At 43.7% G+C, this 22,645-nt stretch overlaps 1 protein-coding gene across 7 annotated transcripts in view; it reads right to left on the bottom strand.

Moving 5' to 3' along the window:
• The window catches only part of SLC12A7 (solute carrier family 12 member 7), an 870,696-nt gene that overhangs the window by 557,141 nt on the left and 290,910 nt on the right, over nucleotides 1–22,645 (bottom strand). Inside the window, exon 1 of one of the 7 annotated variants that reach the window (XM_056520188.1) lies at nucleotides 16,955–16,976. The exons of the other annotated variants lie outside the window; for them this stretch is intronic. The gene's annotated coding sequence lies outside the window, so the exon portion shown is untranslated. Of the gene's footprint in view, nucleotides 1–16,954; nucleotides 16,977–22,645 lie in introns of those variants that run through there. 7 annotated transcript variants of the gene reach the window in all.

The following is a 22,645-nucleotide window of genomic DNA, read 5'->3' as shown; positions in this document are numbered from 1 at the left end:
CATGTTGCATTTAGGAAGCCCCTATGGTGCCAGAACAGCAAAAACCCCTCACATGGCATACCATTTTGGAAACTAGACCCCTTGAGGAACATAACAAGGAATAAAGTGAGCCTTAATAACCCACAGGTGTTTCACGACTTTGGCATATGTAAAAAAAAATATTTTTTTTTTTCACTAAAATGTGTGTTTCCCCCCAAATTTCACATTTTTCCAAGGGTTAATAGCAGGAAATACCCCCCAATATTTGTAACCCCTTCTCTTCTGAGTATGAAAGTACCCCATAAGTTGACCTGAAGTGCACTATGGGCGAACTACAATGCTCAGAAGAGAAGGAGTCATATTTGGCTTTTTGAGAGCAAATTTTGCTCGGGGAGCATGTCGCATTTAGGAAGCCCCTATGGTGCCAGAACAGCAAAAAAAAAAAAAAACACATGGCATACCATTTTGGAAACTAGACCCCTTGAGGAATGTAACAAGGAATAAAGTGAGCCTTATTACCCCACAGGTGTTTCACGACTTTTGCATATTTAAAAAAAAAAAAAAAAAAAAATTCCACTAAAATGTGTGTTTCCCCCCAAATTTCACATTTTTGAAAGGGTTAATAGCAGGAAATACTCCCCAATATTTGTAACTCCTTCTCTTCTGAGTATGAAGGTACCCCATAAGTGGACCTGAAGTGCACTATGGGCGAACTACAATGCTCAGAAGAGAAGGAGTCATATTTGGCTTTTTGAGAGCAAATATCGCATTTAGGAAGCCCCTATGGTGCCAGAACAGCAAAAAAAAAAAAACACATGGCATACCATTTTGGAAACGAGACCCCTTGAGGAACGTAACAAGGGATACAGTGAGCATTTGCCCCCCACTGGTGTCTGACAGATCTTTGGAACAGTGGGCTGTACAAGTTTTCATTTTCACGGACCACTGTTCCAAAGATCCGTCAGACACCTGTGGGGGGTAAATTCTCACTGCACCCCTCATTACATTCCGTGAGGGGTGTCGTTTCCGAAATGGGGTCACATGTGTTTTTTTTTTTTTTTGCGTTTGTCAAAACCGCTGTAACAATCAGCCACCCCTGTGCAAATCACCTCAAATGTACATGGCGCACTCTCCCTTCTGGGCCTTGTTGTGCACCCCCAGAGCACTTTGCGCTCACATATGGGGTATCTCTGTAGTCGGGAGAAATTGCGTTACAAATTTTGGGGGGCTTTTTTCCCTTTTACCTCTTGTGAAAATGTAAAGTATAGGGCAACATCAGCATGTTAGTGTAAAAAATTTAATTTTTTTACACTAACATCCTGGTGTAGACCCCAACATTTCCTTTTCATGAAGGGTTAAAGAAGAAAAAGCCCCCCAAACCTTGTAACGCGATACCCCATATGTCGCCCTAAACTGTTGCCTTGAAATACGACAGGGCTCCAAAGTGAGAGCGCCGTGCGCATTTGAGGCCTAAATTAGGGATTTGCATAGGGGTGGACATAGGGGTATTCTACGCCAGTGATTCCCAAACAGGGTGCCTCCAGCTGTTGCAAAACTCCCAGCATGCGTGGACAGTCAACGGCTGTCCGGCAATACTGGGAGTTGTTGTTTTTCAACAGCTGGAGGCTCTGCTTTGGAAACAGTGGTGTACCGGACGTTCTTATTGGGGGAGGGGGGCTGTGTAGGGGTATGTGTATATGTAGTGTTTTTAACTTTTTATTTTATTTTGTGTTAGTGTAGTGTAGTGTTTTTAGGGTACAGTCACATGGGCGGGGGATTACAGCGAGTTTCCCAGCGCAAAATTTGCTGCATCTCAAGATGCGAGAAACCCACTGTAAAAGCCTCGCCCATGTGAATGTACCCTGTACATTCACGGCGGGGGGGGGGGTGCACCAGCTGTTGCAAAACCACAACTCCCAGCATGCATGGTCTGTTAGTGCATGCTTGGAGTTATAGTTTTGCAACAGCTGGAGGCACACAGGTTAGGAAACACTGAGTTAGAAACAATGTTTCCCAACCAGTGTGTCTCCAGTTGTTGCAAAACTACAACTCCCAGCATGCCCAGACAGCCAAAGGCAGACAGCATGCTGGGAGTTGTAGGCATGCTGGGAGTTGTAGTTTTCAGACTCCTAGAAGCAGCAGTGAAGATCTTCACTGCTGCCTCTGAGGACCACATACTTACCCGTCGCTGCTCGTCCACGTGGCCGGTCCCGCGCTGCTCCTCGGTCCCGCCGCTGGATCAGGTAAGTCCGCCGGTCCCCACGTGTTCCCCCCGAATGCCGCAGGTCCCCGCGAGCCCCTGCAGCCTTCGTCCCCCGTTCTGCCCGACTTCCAAGGGCGGGCAGTGCGGGGGATCTGAACTTTCACCCCAGATCACTGTGATTGGTCCACAGGGAACAATCACAGTGATCGCTGACCAGGACCATCAATGGATGGTCCTGGGGGTGAAGCAGAAGTTGTCCCCTGCTGGAAACAGCGGGACTTCTGCCAGTTAACCCGTGCGATGCTGCGCATCGCCGGGTTAACTGAATGTCATTTATAAACGCCGGGATGCGCGAACGCACTGCACAACCCGGCGTTTATATATGACATTCTGCGGGAAGGGGTTAAAGAAAATTGGAAACTTATTAGGAAAGGGGCTTATTCACATATATACGTACTTTTTAAAATATTTTAATCACTAGTTTTCAGTCTCAATAGGGACTTATGTGTTACTGGGGGGGGGGGGGGGGGGGTTCTGCTTCTCCAGTTTGTGTGGTGCATTTTGTGTCAGAAAATGCTGGAAGTTGCATTTAGTTACTAGATAACCAACTCCCAGCATGCCCTGATACAGCCTATGGTTGTGTGGGTGATGCAGCATGTTGCACTGTATAGTAGTACAGTTAAGGTTGTTGTAGGACATGCTGGGAGTTGTAGTTTTGGTTTGTGTCAGCTGCAGAGCCATAGTCTATGTCAAGGAATACTGGGAATTGCAGTTAGTAACTACAACACCCAGCATGCCCTGATGCAGCCTATAGCTCTGCAACTGACCCGAACCATAACTACAACTCCCAGCATGTTGCACTTTATAGTTCTACAGATTAGGTTATGGTCCAACATGCTGGGAGTTGTAGTTTTGGTTGGGGCGTGTTTGTGTGCATCCGTGGGGCTCTTTGTTGTCGGGTGAGTATGAAGGGGGTGGGATTCTGGGGGTGAAATTTAGTGCGGGTGCAACTAAAAATAAATAAAATTAGATGGCACAACTGCCCTAATGCCCGACGTGACAGTCCGCTCCTATACAAAACATTCATGCATACGCATCATACATGCACCAGCCACTGCCCCCATATCATACATACACACACCCCCGCCACTGCCCCCCCCCCACATCATACATTATATACACACATACACTCACACCATACATATACACCATACATACACCTGCCGCTGCCCACCCCACATCATACATCACATACACATCACACATAGACATTATACACACACATCATACATTACATACACATCACACATAGACATCATACATTACATGCACATCACACATAGACATCATACACACATACACATCACACCATACATATCCACCAGTGTTTCCCAATCAGGGTGCCTCCAGTTGTTGCAAAACTACAACTCCCAGCATGTCCAGAGCATACTGGGAGTTGTAGTTTTGCAACAGCTGGAGGCACCCTGGTTGGGAAACACTGATATACACCATACATATGCACACATCATACATACACCTGCCGCTGCCCCCCCATCATACATTACATACACACATCACACATACACTCACACCATACATATACACCCACCCTTCCTGCCGCCGCCTGCATTCTCGGTCTCCTCACCTGAGCCGCCATGAGTGGACATCAGAGCTGTAGTCCCGGCCGGTGTGAGGTGAGATTTCCGTCCTCCCCTACCCCCTCCTCCCTGCTCTGTGTTTTCCCCGTGCAAACAAGCAACCTCCCCGTGGTGGATTAGGTCCTGTCTAGACAGAGCAGGGGGAGGGATAGAGCTGTGTGCGGGGGATGGAGCTGTGCACGGAGCTGTCTACATCCTTTCTCTCACCCTGCTGTGTCTTCTGAGCTCCGTCCATCCTCCGGGAGGAGAGATAAGTGGACTCTGCAGTCAGCTGGAGGCCCCCGCCCCCTCCATACACTCAGAGCCGGTGTGAGGTGGAGACTTCCATCCGCTCCTGCGCCTCACACCGACATTAAAGAAAAATAAGGGGGAAGTCTGTCTGTCCCTGCTCGCCCGATACAGGGCTAAATCTATAAACAATTCACCTGCCCGGCGCCCAAAACTACTTGTCCCGGGCGTCTGGCTATAGGATTTCCACATCCCTGTATGTATATGTATATATATATATATATATATATATATACATATATACATATATACATATATACATATATACATATATACATATATACATATATACATATATACATATATACATATATATATATATATATATATATATATATATACAGAGTTATACACAGCACACTAATATAACATAGCATGCTGCTTCTGTAGTCTCCGGGGAGTTGTAGTTCACCACGCCTCTGCAGGGCATACACCAGTTTCCCAACCAGGATGCCTCCAGGTGTTGCAAATCTACAACTCCCAGCATTCCCTGGTTGGGAACGACTGGCATACACACACCTAACAGGGGCTACAACTCCCAGCAGACAAAAACGGAGCCTCCAGCTGTTGCAAAACAACAATTTCCAGTATTGCTGGACAGCCATTGACTGTCCAGGCATGCTGGGAGTTATGCAACAGCTGAAGGCACCCTGTTTGGGAATCGCTAGAGTAGAATACCCCTGTGTCCACCCCTATGCAAATCCCTAATTTAAGCCTCAAATAGCGCTCTCTCACTTCGGAGGTCTGTTGTATTTCAAGGCAACAGTTTAGGGCCACATATGGGGTACTTCCGTATTCGGAAGAAATTGCCTAACAAATTTTGGGGGCTTTTTCTCCTTTTACCCCTTATGAAAAGGTAAAGTTGAGGTCTACTCCAGCATGTTATTGTAAAAAAAATATTTTTTACACTAAGTTGCTGGTGTTGTCCCATACTTTTCATTTTCACAAGAGGTAAAAGGAAAAAAAAAAAAAAAAAAAAGATCCCCAAAATTTGTAACGCAATTTCCCCTGAGTACGGAGATTTCCCATATGTGGACGTGAAATGCTCTGCGGGCGAACAACAAGGCTCAGGAGTGAGAGCGCCATGTACATTTGAGGTGATTTGCACAGGGGTGACAGTTACAGCGGTTCTGGTAGCATGGTAGCATTCTGGTAGCAGTGAGCCTTAACTATCCACAGGTGTTTGAAGAATTTTCGGTAAAATTGGACGTGAAAATGAAACATTTGTATTTTTTCACTAAAATGCTGGAGTTATCACACATTTTTCATTTTCACAAGGGGTAATAGGAAATAAGCCCCCAATAATTTGTAACACCATTTTTCTAAGGAAATACCCCATATGTGGACATAAAGTGCCCTGCGCGCGCACTACAATGTTCAGGAGAGAAGGAGCAGCTTTGGGATTCTGGAGAAAGAATTTGGTTGGAATAGAAGTCGGGGGCCATGTGGGTTTACAAAGACCTGAAGCTGCCAGAACAGTAAACCCCCCCCCCCCCCCCACATGACCCCATTTTGGAAACTACACCCCTCACCTAATGTAATAAGGGGTACAGTGAGCATTAACACCCCACTGGTGTCAGACAGATATTTGGAACAGTGGTCCGTGAAAATGAAAAATAAAATGTTTAATTTGCACAGTCTACTGTTCCATAAGTCTGTCAAACGCCAGTGGGGTGTAAATGCTCACTGCACCCCTTATTACATTCTGTGAGGGGAGTAGTTTCCAAAATGGGGTCACATGTGGGGGGGTGGGGCAATATTCTGGTAGTATGGGGGCTTTGTAAACGCACATGGCCCCCGACTTCCATTCCAAACAAATTCTCCCCCAAAAAGCGCAATGGCGCTCCTTCTCTTCTGAGCATTGTAGTTCGCCCGCTTTACATCCAGTTTAAAATTTACATTTTTCAGGGACCAGTTCAGTTTTGAATATTTTGTGAAAAATTGGAAAATTGCTGCTGAACTTTGAAGCCCTCTGGTGTCTTCGAAAAGTAAAAACATGTCAATTTGATGATGCAAACATAAAGAAGACATATTGTATATGTTAAACAATATACAATTTGGTATTTTCCTCACAAGCAGAGAGCTTAACATTTTTTTTCAAATTTTTCATGAAATTTTGGAATTTTTCACCAAGAAATGATGCAAGTTTTGAAGAAAATTTACCACTATGATAAAAGTAGAATGTCACAAAAAAATACTCTCTGAATCAAATTCATAAGAAAAAGCATCCCAGAGTTATTAATGCTTAAAGTGACAGTGGTCAGATGTGCAAAAAAATGCTCTGGTCCGTAAGGTCAAAATGGGCTTGGTCCTTAAGGGGTTAACTCCTCAGATGCCATTAACTCCTCATGGCATCTGCGGCAGTGCAGCTATTGCAATGGCTGATCTGATCGCCTGCAGCTGCTTTTTGGTCACATCACATTCACAAAAAAATGTATTAAAAGATATTAAATAGTCACATAGTCACAAGTAGTACTAAAAAATAAAATAAAAATAGCCCTCATACAGCCCCGTATATGGAAAAATGCAAAAGTTATAGGTGTCAAAATAGGGCGATATTAAACATACTGATTTTGTAAAAAGAAGTTTGAGATTTGTGGTATGCGGTTTTATATAAATTTCTGCATACAAATACGTTTTTTGGGTTTTTCGTACATTTTATAGTAAAATGAGTGATTTCATTACAAAAGAACAATTGGTTGCACAAAAAACAAGCCCTTATATGGGTCTGTGGATTGAAATGTACAGTGCATAGTGAAAGTATTCGGCCCCCTTGAACTTTTCAACCTTTTGCCTTATTTCAGGCTTCAAACAGATATAAAAGTGTAATTTCTTGTGAAGAATCAACAAGTGGGACACAATCATAAAGTGGAACGAAATTTATTGGATATTTCAAACTTTTTAACAAATAAACTGAAAAATTGGGCGTGCAAAATTATTCAGCCCCCTTAAGTTAATACTTTGTAGCGCCACCTTTTGCTGCGATTACAGCTGTAAGTCGCTTGGAGTATGTCTATCAGTTTTGCACATAGAGAGACTGAAATTTTTGCCCATTCCTCCTTGCAAAAGAGCTGGAGCTCAGTGAGGTTGGATGGAGAGCGTTTGTGAACAGCAGTTTTCAGTTCTTTCCACAGATTCTCGATTGGATTCAGGTCCGGACTTTGACTTGGCCATTTTAACACCTGGATATGTTTATTTGTGAACCATTCCATTGTAGATTTTGCTTAATGTTTTGGAACATTGTCTTGTTGGAAGACAAATCTCCATCCCAGTCTCAGGTCTTTTGCAGACTATCAGGTTTTTTTCCAGAATGGTCCTGTATTTGGCTCCATCCATCTTCCCATCAATTTTAACCATCTTCCCTGTCCCTGCTGAAGAAAAGTAGGCCCAAACCATGATGATGCCACCACCATGTTTGACAGTGGGGATGGTGTGTTCAGTGTGATGAGCTGTGTTGCTTTTACGCCAAACATAACGTTTTGCATTGTTGCCAAAAAGTTTGATTTTGGTTTCATCTGACCAGAGCACCTTCTTCCACATGTTTGACGTGTCTCCCAGGTGGAAACACTTTTTATGGATATCTTTAAGAAATGGCTTTCTTCTTGCCACTCTTCCATAAAGGCCAGATTTGTGCAGTATACGACTGATTGTTGTCCTATGGACAGAGTCTCCCACCTCAGCTGTAGATCTCTGCAGTTCATCCAGAGTGATCATGGGCCTCTTGGCTGCATCTCTGATTAGCCTTTTCCTTGTATGATCTGAAAGTTTAGAGGGACGGCAAGGTCTTCGTAGATTTGCAGTGGTCTGATATTCCTACCATTTCAATATTATCGCTTGCACAGTGCTCCTTGGGATGTTTAAAGCTTGGGAAATCTTTTTGTATCCAAATCCGGCTTTAAACTTCTCCACAACAGTATCTCGGACCTGCCTGATGTGTTTTTTGTTCTTCATGATGCTCTCTGCGCTTTAAAACGGACCTCTGAGACTATCACAGTGCAGGTGCATTTATATAGAGACTTTATTACACACAGGTGCATTCTATTTATCATCATTAATCATTTAGGTCAACATTGGATCATTCAGAGATCCTCACTGAACTTCTGGAGAGAGTTTGCTGCACTGAAAGTAAAGGGGCTGAATAATTTTGCACGCACAATTTTTCAGTTTTTCATTTGTTAAAAAAGTTTGAAATATCCAATTAATTTTGTTCCCCTTCATGATTGTGTCCCACTTGTTGATTCTTCACAAAAAATTACAGTTTTATATCTTTATGTTTGAAGCCTGAAATGTGGCAAAAGGTTGAAAAGTTCAAGGGGGCCGAATACTTTCACTATGCACTGTAAAAGAGTAATGGATTTGAGAAGGTGAGGAGGAAAGAACGAAAACGCAAAAATAAAACTGGCCTGGTCCTAAAACTTAGCTTATGGAGCTATGCCATTTGCAGAGCTCTCCTTTAAGCAGGGAGGTTGCCCAATTTGCATAACTTCCAATGACTGACTTCCCAACCATTCCAGCAACCGCAAACAGCCTGGAGGGGGCTGGGAAGCCAAAATTAGAAGATGAGACTACCCACTTAAGCAAAATACATGACATTTAGAGATTAGCGAACTTACAGTAAATTCGATTTGTCACAAACTTCTCGGCTCGGCAGTTGCTGACTTTACCTGCATAAATTAGTAAAGCTTTCAGGTGCTCCTGTGGGCTGGAAAAGGTGGATACAGTCCTAGGAGACTCTTTCTTAGGACTGTATCCATCTTTTCCAGCCCACCAGAGCACCGGAAAGCTGAACTAATTTATGCAGGAAAAGTCAGCAACCGCCGAGCTGAGAAGTTCGTGACGAATCGAATTTACTGTAAGTTCGCTAATCCCTAATGACATTGCCATGGACAGCAGGACTGTTAGGTTGCAGTTTAGAGAACCTAAATAAACTTGACATTTAATCAGATCAGGATTTGCTTCGAGTTTTGTAAGTAGGGAATTAAAAGAAAACTAATTATTTCTGGTTACAACAAATGCAGTTAAAATAATACAGCTGTGTGTCTAAGCCTCTCATTTGGCATGAATAAACTTCATTCTAAATAAAATTCTAGTTCATTTATGTATGCCAAAATGCCTTGAGGGAATTCACATACCAGCAAATTCAAGTAATAAATGGATGCTATCAGGTGTAAAACACTTCAATAAAAGGGGCAAATCAAACTGAATTAAATATTAAAGTCATACAACCAAGAACAAAACAAACAACTCTCATGAGGTTATCCGATCATCCAAAAAGAATTTAACCCCTTAAGGACCAATCCCATTTTGACCTTAACCCCTTAGGGACCAAGCCCATTTTGACCCCAAGGACGGGAGCATTTTTTGCAATTCTGACCACTGTCACTTTAAGAATTAATAACTCCGGGATGCTTATACTTATCAATTTGATTCAGAGATTATTTTTTCATGACATTCTACTTTATGTAGTTGGTAAATTTTCGTCGATACACACATAATTTCTTGGTGAAAAATTCCCATATTTCATGAAAAATTATTAAATTTTGCATTTTTCTAACTTTGAAGCTCTCTGCCTGTAAGGAAAATAGACATGCCAAATAAATTATATATTGATTCACATATACAATATGTCTACTTTAAGTATGCATCATAAATTTGACATGTTTTAACTTTTTGAAGACATCAGAGGGCTTCAAAGCTCAACAGCAATTTTCCAATTTTTCAAGTAGATTTCAAAATCAGAATTTTTCAGGGTCCAGTTCAGTTTTGAAGTGAATTTGAGGGTATGTTAGAAACACCCCATAATGGACCCAATTATGAAAACTACACCCCTGAAAGTATTTAAAATGACATTCAGAAAGTTTGTTAACCCTTTAGGTGTTTCACAGGAATAGCAGCAAAGTGAAGGAGAAAATTCACAATCTTCATTTTTTTACACTAACATGTTCTTGTAGACCCATATTTTTAATTTTTACAAGGGGTAAAAGCCCACCAAAATATGTAACCCAATTTCTCTCGAGTAAGGAAATACCTCAAATGTGGATGTTAAGAGCTTTGTGGGCGCACTAGAGGGCTAAGAAGGGAAGGAGCGACAATGGGATTTTGGTGGGCATGTCGCATTTAGGAGGCCCCTATGGTGCCAGAACTGCGAAAAACACCCCACATGGCATACTATTTGGGAAACTACACCCCTCAAGGAACGTAACAAGGGGTGCAGTGAGCATTTACACCCACAAATTTTGGGAGTCTTTTTTTCTTTTACCTCTTATGAAAATGGGGCAACACCAGCATGTTAGTGTAAAAAAAAATTTTTTTTTTTTACACTAACATGCTGGTGCAGACCCCAACTTTACCTTTTCATAAGGGGTAAAAGGAGAAAAAGCCACCAAAGAGTAGAGATACCCCATGTGTTGCCCTAAACTGTTGCCTTGAAATACAACAACAGGGCTCTGAAGTGAGAGAGCGCCATGCGCATTTAAGGCTTTAATTATAGGAAACTACAACTCCTAGCATGCACTGACAGACCGAGTATGCTGGTAGTTGTAGTTATGCAACAGCTGGAGGCACACTGGTTGGGATTGGGAAACACTGAGTTAGGTAACAGACTACCGCACTTTTTCCACACCACTGTCTGCTTCCCAACCCGTGTGCCTCTAGCTGTTGCAAAACTACAACTCCCAGCATGCATGGTCTGTCAGTGCATGCTGGGAGTTATAGTTTTGCAACAGCAGGAGACACATGGGTTGGGAAACACTGAGTTAAGAAAAATACAATGTTTCCCAACCAGTGTGCCTCCAGTTGTTGCAATACTACAACTCCCAGCATGCCCAGACAGCCGAAGGACATTTTGGGAGTTGTAGTTATGCAATAACTGGAGGTGAACAGTTTGGAGACCACTGTAGCCCTCCAGATGTTGCAAGACTTCAGCTCCAAGCATACCCAGACTGCCCAGGCATGCATGGAGTTGTAGTTTGGCAACATCTGAAGGGCCAGTCTCGGCATGCTGGAAAGTATCGGCATGCTTTGAATTGACATCTGGAGCGCTACAGTTTGGAGACCACTGTATAGTGGTCTCCAAACTGTGCCCTCCCAGATGTTGCAAAACTACAAATCCCAGCATGCTGAGACTGTCTTGGCATGCTGAGCGTTGTAGTTTTGCAACATCTGGAAGGACACCGTTTGGAGACCACTGAATAGCGGTCTCCAAACTGTAGCCCTCCAGATGTTGCAAAACTACAACTCCCAGCATGCCTAGACAGCCTTTGGCTGTCTGGGCATGCTGGGAGTTGTAGTTTTGAAATGCATAGAAGCTGCAGTGAAGATCACTTTACGTGATCTTCACTGCAGCATCTGACACCGCCACCGCACCACTTGCCTGCCGTTGGTCCCCGCATGATCCCAGGTATCGGCCCCCGCACCTCGCCGCCATCTTCCCCCGCTCTGCCCCGACATCCAGGGGTGGGCAGAGCAGGGGAAATGAATGTTCCCCTGCCACCTCACTCCTATCCTTTAGAATGATCGGGGCCATCTCTGATCAGCTCCGATCATCAGAGACCCGATCAGCCCAGAATAGCCGCAAGTCACCGATCTCAGGACGCCCCCAAGGCATTTGCATGGGATTCCTGCTGAATGATTTCAGCAGGAATTCCGGTCCGGCCTGTACGCCCTTCATCCCCAAGAGGTTGAGGACCAGGCCAATTTCATTTTTGGGTTTTCGTTTTTCCCTCCTCACCTTCTAAAAATCATAACGCTTTTATATTTTCATCCACAAACGAGTATGAAGGCTTGTTTTTTTTGCGTGACCAATTGTCCTTTGTAATGACATCACTCACTTTACCATTAAATGTATGGTGATCTGTACTTTTAATTGATACCACATTTGTGTATATGAAACTTATTTTTTTGCACAAAAATTCAGTGAAAACTGCACAACAATTTGCAATGATGAACCACAAAAAAGAAAGAAAGAAAAAAAAAAAAAGAACAAAAACACCGTCCCAAGGTAAAACCAATCAATCCCTGTATGGGGACGGGGAGGAGACGGGGCGTCACCGTCGACCTCTAGGTAGATGCTACGCGCCTTAGCGCTCACTATGAGCGCTCATGGAGGCACACGGGGTCGGACCCCCCGCGATCAAACACTTATCCCCTATCTTGTAGATAGGGAATAAGTGTATATTGCGCTGCAGTTGTCCTTTAACATGTTTTTATTTTTTGAAGAAGACAGTAGAGGGTCTCAATGTATACCAGGAAATCAAATTTTCACAAATAATTCATAATTTGTAGGAAATCCCATATAAGTGACCCCATTATGGAAACTGCACCCTTCAAAGTATTCAAAATGACATTCAGAAAGTTTGTTAACCATTTAGGTGTTTCACGGAAATAGCAGCAAAGTGGAGGAGAAAAATTTAAATCTCCATTTTGTACACTAATATGTTCTTGTAGACCCACTGTTTTCATTTTTACAAGTGGTAAAAGAAGAAAAAGCCCCCTAAAATTTGTAACCCAGTTTCTCTGGAGTAAGGAAATACCTCATATACGGATGTAAAGTGCTCTGTGGGTGCACTACAAGTCTCAGAAGGTAAGGAGCGACATTGGGCTTTTGGAGAGAGAATTTTGCTGTAATGGTTTTTGGGGGCATGTTGCATTTAGGAAGCCCCCATGTTGCCAGAACAGCAAAAAAACTAAAAAACATATGGCACACTATTTTGGAAACTAAACCCCTCAAGGAACCTAACAAGGGGTATATTGAGCCTGAACACCCCACAGGTGTTTGATGACTTTTCGTTGAAGTTGACTTTTAAACACTAAAATGCTGGTGTTACCCCAAAGTTTTCCATTTCACAAAGGGTTAATAGGAGAAAATGCCCCCAAAATTTAAAACCCCATTTCTTCTGAGTATAGAAATAACCCATATGTGAATAAGTAGTGCTCTGCAGGCGCATTACAGGTCTCAGAAGAAAAGGAGCGCCATTGGGCTTTTGGATAGAAAATTTGGCTGGAATTGTAGTTTGGGGCCATGTGCATTTACAAAGCCCCCATGGTGGCAGAACAGCAGATCCCCCCCAAACCGTGACAATCTTTTGGAAACTACACCCCTTAAGGAATGTTACAAGGGGTACAGTGAGTATTAACACCTCACGTTTTTTAAACAGTGGGCCGTAAAAATTGAAAAATTAGATTTTTTAACCCCTTAAGGACTCAGCCCATTTTGGCCTTAAAGACTCAGACAATTTAATTTTTACGTTTTCATTTTTTCCTCCTCGCCTTCTAAAAATCATAACTCTTTTATATTTTCATCCACAGACTAGTATGAGGGCTTGTTTTTTGCACGACCAGTTGTCCTTTGTAATGACATCACTCATTATATCATAAAATGTATGACGCAACCAAAAAACACTTTTTGTGGGGAAATTAAAACGAAAAACGCAATTTTTACTAATTTTGGAAGGTTTTGTTTTCACGCCGTACAATTTATGGTAAAAATGACATGTGTTCTTTATTCTGAGGGTCAATACGATTAAAATGATACCCATTATTATATACTTTTATATTATTGTTGCGCTTAAAAAAAAATCAAACTTTTTAACCAAATTAGTACGTTTATAATCCCTTTATTTTGATGACCTCTAACTTTTTTATTTTTCCGTATAAGCGGCGGTATGGGGGCTCATTTTTTGCGCCATGATCTGTACTTTTTTTTGATACCACATTTGCATATAAAAAACTTTTAATACATTTTTTATAATTTTTTTTTAATAAAATGTATTAAAAAAGTAGGAATTTTGGACTTTTTAAATTTTTTTTCGTTCACGCCGTTCACCGTACGGGATCATTAACATTTTATTTTAATAGTTCGGACATTTACGCACGCGGCGATACCAAATATGTCTATAAAAAATGTTTTTTTACCTTTTTGGGGGTAAAATAGGAAAAAACTGACGTTTTACTTTTTTATTGGGGGAGGGGATTTTTCACTTTTTTTTTAACTTTTACTTTTACATTTTTTTACATTTTTTTTACACTTGAATAGTCCCCATAGGGGACTATTCATAGCAATACCATGATTGCTAATACTGATCTGTTCTATGTATAGGACATAGAACAGATCAGTATTATCGGTCATCTCCTGCTCTGGTCTGCTCGATCACAGACCAGAGCAGGAGACGTTGGGAGCCGCACGGAGGAAGGAGAGGGGACCTCCGTGCGGCGCTATGAATGATCGGATCCCCGCAGCAGCGCTGCGGGCGATCCGATAGTTCATTTAAATCGCGAACTGCCGCAGATGCCGGGATCTGTATTGATCCCGGCACCTGAGGGGTTAATAGCGGACGCCCGCGAGATCGCGGGCGTCGGCCATTGCCGGCGGGTCCCTGGCTGCGATCAGCAGCCGGGATCAGCCGCGCATGACACGGGCATCGCTCCGATGCCCGCGGTTATGCTTAGGACGTAAATGTACGTCCAGGTGCGTTAAGTACCACCTCACCAGGACGTACATTTACGTCCTGCGTCCTTAAGGGGTTAACACTGAATTACTGGTGTTAGCCCAAGTTTTCATTTTCAACAGGAATTCTATGAGAAAAAGCCCCACAAAATTTTTAGCCCAATTTATCCCAAGTAAGGGTGCACAACAGGGCTAAGGAGTGAGGGAGCACAAAGCACATTTGAGGCCTAAGATGGTGATTTGCACTGCAATGGCAAAGGTTCTGACATAAAATCTACAAAAAAAAAAAACGGCAAGGGACTACAATTTTGAAACTACACCCCCCCAAGGACTGTAAAAAGGGGTACAGTGAGTATTTACAACTCACAGGTTTTTTTAAGCAGTGGGCTGTAAAAATGCAAAAACAAATTTGATTATTTCACTAAAATGCTGGTGTTACCCAAAATTTTGCTATTTCACAAGGACTAATAGGAGAAAAAGACCCAAAAAGGTTTAGCCTAACTTCTGCAGAGTAAAAAAATGTGGAAGTAACGTGCTGTGCGGGCACATAACAGGGCTCAAGACTCATAGAACTATGTTCACATTTGAGGCTATGACATTTCAGTAGCTGACAGATACATTCAGAGGAAAATATAAAAAGAAACACCCACATGTAACCCCATTATGGACTTTACACCACCTGAGCCATTTGTATAGGGCTGAAGTGGACATTTTGGAATAGACGGGTGTTTCTGAAATTTATTTTCCTGGAGTGGTTGACTTGTAGTTTATGAAAAATGAAAATTGCTATTTTCCAGCTGATATGCCATCTCAGTACTCAGTATTAGGGATCGACCGATTATCGGTATGGCCGATAATATCGTCCGATAATCACGATTTTGGGCATTATCGGTATCGGCAATTACCTTGCCGATAAGCCAATAATGGCCCGCTCCCCGCACTGCCCCCACCGCACCGCGACCGCTCCGCCCCCCCCCCCCCCCCCCGTAGTGCTGGGCGGTATACCGGTATGGATTTTTGCCCATACCGATATACCGGTCGGGCCCCTCCCCCACCCTCAGAGTCAATAAAAAAAAAATTCAACTTACCCGTAATGGGGGTGGTCCGGGCCATCCATCCTGTAGTGTCCGGCATCATTCCGGGTGGAGGGTGAACCGGTCCGGGCTGTCCTTCTCCGGGGGTCCTCTTCTCTACTCCGGGCAGGCTCCGGCCTAGTACGCTGCATAGATGCCGCTACGCCGTGACGTCAGGTGCCTCGCCGCGCAAGGGCGTCACTGCGCAGCGGCGTCTATGCAGCGTACTAGGCCGGAGCCTGCCCGGAGGGGAGAAGAGGACCCTCGGAGAAGAAGGACTGCCCGGACCGGTTCATCCTCCACCCGGAATGCCGCCGGACACTACAGGAAGGGAGGATGGATGGCCCGGACCACCCTGGCAGGTAGGTTGGAGAGAAGCGGGTGGTGGTGGCGGCGGCCTATGGCACCGCAAAAGCCAACACAGTGCATTGATTTAAAGCGCCCGCTTTAAATCAATGCTCTGCAGCGGTGTCGAGGGGGGATAAATAGCCGATAACTTATACCGGAATATCGGTATAAGTTATCGGCTATCGGATATCGGCCCTAACCTCCACCGATTATCGGCCCTAAAAAAACGATATCGGTCGATCCCTACTCAGTATGATGACCCAGATCATAGCCAAAAGTAAAATGTGTGCCTGCAACAAACCCTATACTCTGCTTCATAATTCTGGGAATTTTTTTTTGTGTGGCCGTCCTTAAATTGTTACCTGCAAATGCGCACAGTGCTTAGGGGAGGAGAGAGCACTGCGCATTTGAGGCCTACGTTTCTAACTGACATATCAGTAACTGACAGTTATGTACATTAAATAAAAAAAAGAGAGACACCCACACGTGACTATTACAGAAAGTACACCCCCTGGGGAAGGTGTATAGGGGGGGGGACGGGACACATTTTGAAAGGATGTTCCGAAAGTGCTCGTGGCTGCTCCCCACTGATCGCCAAAGATCAGGGCCTTTATGAGAACCTCCTGGAACTGTAAAAGTCTCCCAGTGTTGCCAGCACTCCGGTATAGTACATATGCATTGTACATGGCAACCTGGACCATGTAGATCTCAACTATTTCATATCATGCCCAGGTTTTGCGCATGGCGTTAAATGGCTTGAGGACTTGATCAGAGAGATCAACTCCCCCCTTATACTGATTGTAGTAAACGATACAATCAGGCTTGAGGACCGGTGCCATGGTATCTCGCAAACTAACAAAGGTCATGCCGTTACCATGAATTGTGGTCAGCATAAGGACATCCCTCTTGTCCTTATACCTAACAAGCAACAAGTTTTCACTGGTAAAGGTACGGCTCTCACCCCTGGGGATTGACGCTTGGAGGGGATAGCTCGGAAGGCCTCTTTGATTTTTCTGCACAGTCCCACAAGCGGACGTAGATCTGGCGGCGAGGGATTTGAAAAGAGGGATACTAGTATAAAAGTTATCCACCTAAAAAGGTAGTAACCCTTATCTAGTAGTGGGTGCAAACGGTCCCACACTATCTTCCCGCTGACACTCAGAATGGGGGGACATTCTGGGGGTTCAATATGGGAATCTCAACCCTCGTACACTCTAAACCTGTAAGTGTACCATGAGGTACTCTCACAGAGTTTATACATCTTCATGCCATACCTCGTCTGCTTAGATGGGATATATTGGCGGAGAATGAGTCTCCCCTTAAGACTAATGAGAGACTTATCAATAGAGACCTCCCCTTTGTGGGACGTAGGCCTCCAAAAATTTGGCCCCAAAGTGATTTATGACCGGCCTGATTTTGTACTTTAGTACAGGCGGTCATAGGCAGGATCACCTTGGGGGGGGGGGGGGGGACATGCTGAATTACAATTGTAATGCAGGCATTTCCGCATGGACTCAAAACTTCTGTGTCATGGCCATACTGTAGAGTGGGGTCTGGTAGAGGACGTCCCCACTCCAGTATTGCCTGACGCTTTTTTTTTTTTTTTTAACTAGGCTCATATGCAGCACGAGACCCCAAAACATCCGATCAGCTTCAGAAATCGACCATTGATAACACTGATCATTGCCATGTTAATGTATGGCAGCGATCTGTGTAGAAGATCAGTGTGTGCAGTGTTATAGCCCCGAGAGGCAATACGCCTCTACGAGCAGACACACTGCAATGTGTGAGCACTCGCACATCGCGGCAGCTCTGGCGGCACGGCAACTCGCACATCGCTTCAGTGTGTCTGCACGTAGCGGCGTATTGCTGCTCTGAGCAGGCACATGTAAAGGCACCATACAGAGGTTCTTCAGCGTCGGATCTGCAGCGTAAAATATGCTGTAAATACGCACATCTGAACGTACCCTTAAACCGCACGGTCAATGGCATATGCGCCCAAAAAATTCCAAAGTCCAAAATTGCATATTTTTGGTCACTTTTTATATCATGAAAAAAAAATGAATAAAAAGCGATCAAAAAGTCAGATCAATACAAAAATGGTACCCCTAAAAACTTTAGATTATGGCGCAGCGCAAAAAATGAGACCTCATACCTGCCCGTATGCGGAAAAATAAAAACTTTAAAAGATGACAATTTTAAATGAATTCACTTTCGTGCATACTAAGTAGTTATGATTGTTTCCTGAAGAAGACAAAATCAAACCTATATAAGTAGGGTATCATTTTAATCGTATGGACCTACAGAATAAAAGAAAAATGCACTGCGCAGAAACTGAAGCCCCAAAAGTTAAAAAAATTGAATTTTTTCTTCAATTTTGTCGCACAATGATTTTTTTTTTTGTTTTGCAGTGGATTTTTTTTGCAAAATGACTAATGTCACTGCAAAGTAGAATTGGCGCAAAAAAAGCCATAATATGGAATTTTTGGTTCAAAATTCAAAGGATTATGATTTTTAGAAGGTAAGGAGGAAAAAACCAAAGTGCAAAAATGGAAAAACCCCGAGTCCTTAAGGGATTAAACAACAAAATGTAACTTCAAGTCAATCACACTTCTGTGAAATTACACGGTCCACTGAGGCTAGGATTCCACTGAGGTTTTTTCCCACCAGCAAAAATTGTCAGGAAAACTGCCACTGATTTTCCCTGCATTTTGACAGTATTTCTGTTTTTTTTCTTAGTGCGTGGAAATAGCCAGTTTTGTCCCGGCGGCAGGTTTTTCACTGTCTTCAGGTACCACTCTGTGGGTCGGATGCTGAGCACCCGCTCCACAGAGTGTAAGGAGATGAGGAGTGATTTATAGCATCACTACTCACCTCCCCCGGCCGTATAGTATAAAGGGGTGCATAGTGTGCCCGTGTATACTATACAGGAGCCGGGAATCCTGTCACTATACTGACAGGACTCCCTGCTCCTATAGCCGCTTTGGGCGGTATACAGTATTTACAGCTATCTATAGATAGCTGTATATAGTGTATAAAGAAGACTAGATCCGCTTACCTCCCTCGCACCCTGTCCCCACCGGGCCCATGTAGCCCCGCCCCCTAGTGATGAGGTCATTAGGGAACGGAGCTACAGATGGGAGCTACACTGGTAAGGGTGTAAGGCTCTGTTTACAGTGTTCTCCCAAACAGGGAGACTCCAGCTGTTGCTAAACTGCAACTCCCAGCATGACCAGACAGCCAAAGGCTGTCTGGGCATGCTGGGAGTTGTAGTATTGCCCCAATTGGAGGCTTCCTGTTTGGGAAGACATTGCATTATGGGCGCTCTCCCCAGCCAGAGAGCACCAAAAACGTCCTAACCAATCTTTGCATACACGGATCTGAAACGAGAAAAAAAAAAAAAAAAAAAAAAAAAAAAAAAAACCACAGGATTACGTCAGATTCAATGGATTACGGCGGATTCAATTTTTTTTTTTTTTTTTTTTTTTTTTTTATAAAATGGTTAACGAGGGCTGTGGGGGAGTGTTTTTTTTTCAATAAAATAATGTTTCCAATGTGTCGTGTTTAAAAAAAAAAAAAAACACAACTATTTTCAGGCTTAGTAGTGGAAGCAGTCTTATTGACAGAATCCATTACTAAGCCTGGGCTTAGCGTTCTCACCAAAAACAGCTAGCGCTAAACCCCAATTATTACCCCCGTACCCACTGCCACAGAGGTGCAGGGAAGAGCCGATACCAACAGCATCAAAAATGATACTCCTGGGACTAGGTGGAAACAGGCTGGTGTTATTTAGGCTGGGGAGGGCCAGTAACAATGGTCCTCGCCCACCCTGGTAATGTCCGGCTGTTGCGGTTTGGTTGGTATCTGGCTGTGAATAAAAATATGGGGAACCCTATGCGTCTTTTTTTAATTAATTTATTTATATAAAAAAAACAACATAGGGTTACCCGTATTTTTAGTCACAGCCAGATACAAACCAAGCAGCAACAGCCTGATGTTACCAGGGTGGGCGAGGACCATTGTTACTGGTCCTCCCCAGCCTAAATAATGCCTGTTACCACCTAGGCCCAGGAGCGCCATTTTTGATGCTCCGGGCCTGTTTGTATCGGCTCTTCCCGGCACCCCTGTGGGGATGGGTACCAGGGTAATAATTGGAGGTTGGCACTAGCTGTTTTGGGGGCTAACGCTAAGCCCTGGCTTAGTAATGGATTCCGTCAATAAGACTGCTTCCACTACTAAGCCTGAAAATTCAATAAAAAATAAAAAAAACAACACATTGGAAAAATTTTATTGAAATAAAAAAATAAAACGGTCCCCCCACAGCCCTTGTTAAACATTTTATTAAAAGGAAAAAAAATCCAGTTCATCCGCCGTAATCCTCTGCATACACAGATGTGAACAGAGCCTCAGACTTACCAGCCGGGCACACGTCTGAAGCTCTGCCTACTAATGATGTCATCGCTAGGGGGTGGAGCTACACTGATCCAGCCGGGACTGGTGGAAGGTAAGGGGACTTCTTCATCTTCGGTATACACTTTATACAGCTATCTATAGATAGCTGTATATACAGTGGTCCCTCAACATACAATGGTAATTTGTTCCATATGAACCATCGTTCGTTGAAACCATCGTGCAATGAAAAGTATAGGAAGTTCTACTCACCGGTCCCCGCTGCTCCGGACTGTCACCGCTGCCATAGATGTCGCCCTCCATCGCTATCGCCGCGACCCCGGGGTGTCCCCGCCACTCCGGACTGTCTCTGCTGCCTGGGATCGTTGCGGCGACGTGATGACGATGAAGGAGAGCGAAGGCGATGCGGGGGATCCTGAAGAGAACGGTCCGGAGCGCCGGGGACAGGTGAATGATCATCACCGGACCACACGGGGCACCTAAAACGGCTATCCGGCGGCAGCTGAAGCAGTCTGCGCTGTTGGATAGCCTTTTATGCGATGGCCCCAACATACAAAAGCATCGTATGTGGATGCTGCCTTCAACATGCGATGGCCTCTGAGATGCCATCGTATGTTGAGATTATCGTATGTCGGGGCCATCATAGGTCGGAGGGTCACTGTATTGTATACCGCCCAAAGGGTTAACCTACACTGTCCAGCAGTGCAAGTTAACTCTTTCCTTGCCGGGCTTGCGCATAGCACACAGCTCAGCGAGGAAGTGAGCCAGCAATGTGTACACATTGCAGGCTCACTGTAAGTTCTTGCCGGGCAGTAGATATACAACATATATTCTCCCGTCTGTCTCAGGACGATCGTAACGGGTGTCAGGAGTGACACTTGTTGTGATCTGTCCCTTACTGCAAGTACTACTGCTCCCAAAATGAAACACACTCTACTCCATGCTGGGAGCTAGTACCTGCATTAATAGATAGATCGCAGCGAGTATAGATGTGGGCAGCCGCTCTTCTGTGGTCCCCTGCACTGACACATATATACACCTATTCATATTTCCCACAGAGAGTTGTGATTGGCTGGAACCATTTGGCCAATCACAGTTCTCTGCAGGAAATGTGAATAGATGTATAAATACGTCAGTGCAGGGGACCACAGAAGAGCGGCCACCAGCATCTATACATTATACAGGAGGATCGCAAGCGGCAATCTGTCAATTAATACATGTACTGCGACTCCCATCATGGAACAGTGTGTTCCATGCTGGGAGTAGTAGTACTACCTAAAAAAAAAAAAAAAAATGGAAAATAAGTGAAAAACACACACACACACTACATTTTTAGTGCCCTGCCCGCACACATAAATTGATCCCTATTTATAAATCCACTTTCTTAGATCACTTAAGTCCAAAAAAGAATACGTTTTTAAAACCACATGGCATTTTTCCTCGCGTTTTTTTCACTCCCATAGACTTCTATGGGAGGAAAATGCCAAGATTTTCCTGATAAAAACTCCAAACTAGGATTTGGAAACCAGCCTCTGAGCCCAAAATAGCTGAAAAACGCACAAAGGATTAAAAAAAACGCCAAACTGAAAAACGCCAAGTGGATCTGGCATTTTGCAGTTTACTATTGACTTGCAGCTAACATCTGGACACAGCATTTTTTCGCTGAAAAAACGCTGTGCGGCAAAGTGGGCGTTTTTTTTACGGTGTTTTTGCGTGAAAATCCCCAGTGGAATTCTAGCCTCAGGAAGCAACACTGACAATCAATTTCACATGCTGTTGTGCAAATGGAACAGACAACAGGTGGAAATTATAGTCATTTAGCAAGAAACCCCAATAAAGGAGTGGTTTTGCAGGTGGTGACCACAGACCACTTCTCAGTTCCTATGCTTCCTAGCTGATGTTTTGGTCAAGCAAGATGACTTTTTTAACCCCCTAAGGACCAGGCCATTTTTTACTGAAGGACCAGAGCGTTTTTTTCCCATCTGACCACTCTTACTTTAAGCATTAATAACTCTGGGATGCTTTTACCTTTCATTCTGATTCCTAAATTGTTTTTTCGTGACATATTCTACTTTATGTTAGTGGTAACATTTTGTGGATACTTCCAAAATTTGATGAAAAAAATAGAAAATTTTGCATGTTTCTAAATTTGAAGCTCTCTGCTTGTAAGGAAAATAGACATTCGAAATAAATTATATATTGATTCTCAAATACAATAATGTCTACTTTATGTCTGCATCAT

This window comes from Hyla sarda, chromosome 5 (genome assembly GCF_029499605.1).
Source record: "Hyla sarda isolate aHylSar1 chromosome 5, aHylSar1.hap1, whole genome shotgun sequence".
Lineage (NCBI taxonomy): Eukaryota > Metazoa > Chordata > Amphibia > Anura > Hylidae > Hyla > Hyla sarda.
The sequence above is the reverse complement of the archived record's forward strand: the minus strand, read 5'-3'. Positions and strand labels throughout refer to the sequence as shown.